This window comes from Herpailurus yagouaroundi, unplaced genomic scaffold (assembly GCF_014898765.1).
Source record: "Herpailurus yagouaroundi ecotype Mexico unplaced genomic scaffold, PumYag 495, whole genome shotgun sequence".
In the NCBI taxonomy this organism is placed as follows: domain Eukaryota; kingdom Metazoa; phylum Chordata; class Mammalia; order Carnivora; family Felidae; genus Herpailurus; species Herpailurus yagouaroundi.
The window spans coordinates 1-2,055 of record NW_024412712.1 but is presented as its reverse complement, the minus strand read 5'-3'; the positions used below and the strand labels follow the sequence as shown (position 1 = coordinate 2,055).

At 39.3% G+C, this 2,055-nt stretch overlaps 1 long non-coding RNA gene across 1 annotated transcript in view; it reads right to left on the bottom strand.

Moving 5' to 3' along the window:
- LOC121023059 (uncharacterized) overlaps positions 1-2,049 on the bottom strand; it is a 9,152-nt gene extending 7,103 nt beyond the window's left edge. Inside the window, exons 1-2 of the long non-coding RNA XR_005787225.1 lie at positions 1,727-2,049; positions 1,095-1,169 (exon numbers count right to left, since the gene is read on the bottom strand). This is a non-coding gene — a long non-coding RNA (uncharacterized LOC121023059). The remainder of the gene's footprint in view (positions 1-1,094; positions 1,170-1,726) is intronic.
- Between the last annotated feature and the right edge of the window lie 6 nt (positions 2,050-2,055).

Sequence of the window (2,055 nt, the reverse complement as noted above, 5' to 3'; positions counted from 1 at the left end):
CATATGATGTAGCAATCCTGCCATTAGGTATTTTACCCCCTCCCCCCTCCCGCAATGAAAACATATGCTCATACGAAGACCTGCATGTAAGTGTTTTAAGCAACTTTATTCATAAAGGCCAAAAAGCTAGAAACAACTCAAATGCCCATTAACTGATGAACGCATAAACAAACTGGTATATCCTCACAACTGCAATACTACTCGGCAATAAAAAGGAAATGAACTACTGACATGTGCAAAAACATGGATGAGTCTCTGGGGTGCCTGGGTGGCTCAGTCAGACAAGTGACCGACTTTGGCTCAGGCCATGATCTCATGTTCCGCAGGTTCATGCCCTGTATTGGGCTCTGCGCTGACAGAGCCTGGAGCCTGCTTCGGGTTCTCTCTCTCTCTCTCTCTCTCTCTCTCTCTCTGTGCCCCTCTCCTGCTTATGCTCTCTGTTTCTCAAAAATAAAGAAACGTTAAAAAAGTTAAAAAAAAAAAACATAGATGAATCTCAAAGGGATTATGCTGAAAGGAACCAATCACAGTAGACTGCATACTGTATGATTTCATTTATTTATTTTTTTAATGTGCATATATTTTTGAGAGAGAGAGTGAGAGAGAGAGATGGAGTGCAAATGGGGAAGGGGTAGAGAGACAGGGAGACACAGAATCCGAAGCAGACTCCAGGCTCTGAGCCGTCAGGACAGTCCGATGCAGGGCTTGAACTCACGAACCGCGAGATCATGACCTGAGCTGAAGTCGGACACTTAACTGCCTGAGCCACCCAGGTGCCCCTTGTATGATTTCATTTATAAGACACTGTGGAAAAGGCAAAACCATAGGGACAAAAATTAGGTTGGTGGTTGCCAGGGCTGGTGGTGACAAAAGGGGATTGGCTGCAAAGGCACATAGGGGCCTTTTGGGGTGACAGAAATGGTCTACGTCTCAAATGTGGTGGTGGTTACATAACTACACGTTTGTCGAAACTCATCAAGCTGTACGCTTAAAAAGAGTAAATTTTATACCTCAATAAATCTGACTTAAGAAAACAATAAACCAAATCTAAATCAACAACTAAGTGAAAATACACATAAGAAAAACCAACTTACAGTGTTTCCAATTCAAGGGTCATCATGAGGATGCTCTCAACTGTTGTAAGTGACACCTGTGTTGATCCCATGTCTCTGAAGGAGAAAGCCCAAACATGCGTGATTTGAACCCAAGGATAAAAATTCTGTACCTAAAAAGATACTTAACAACATGTGGTTACTTCAATTCTGGCTTCTTTGTCAAGTCAGCTCAAGACTTTTCTTGCTATGGACAATAATTTCAGAAAACTCCCAATGAAAACATTTTATGTGCATCATCAAATTAATCACCTTGGTGCTCAACAGTACAATCCTTTTTACTCTTATCCTCATTTTCATTCTCAATTGCATCCACCTCTCTTGATTAGTCTTTTTTTCTTTTAATATACACTTTACTCCACTTTCCACTTTGAGATAAATGGTATTTCTACCTACAAGTCCCATGTCTGTTATGTGTTCTTCAATACTATTCCTTCCTCTGCAGGCTATCTTGCCCATATACGTTTTTTCGTTGCTAATAATGCTTATTTCAATAACCCAGTTAAAACTTAAATTACGACCTTTTAACCAAAACGCAAAATACTTAATCTTTTGATGACAACAAAAAAGATCAGAAATCATCTCATGAGCCATGAGATTGTTGCAATACTTACAAATATTTTAATGCTGGTAACTTAAAAAGATAGGAATCTTCAACAGCTGACAGAGGGTTATGACTGATAATTCTGAAAAATGCAACGGAATTAAAATTATCTGCATTTCCAGTAATGACTACCACGAAAGTTTATGTTCATTTTGGGGGTATGGAACTGGAAGGTTAAAACTAATCATTTTCTGCCTTTGCCTATAAATCACCCTTACATTCTGTAAAGCACTCTTCCTTTGGGAACTACCCAGCTCTCTGGACGATAAAGTGGAGAACAGAAAGAGAAAAAAAAAATTTTTTTTTTTTTTTTACGTGGACAGCAAAGCAAAGATATGC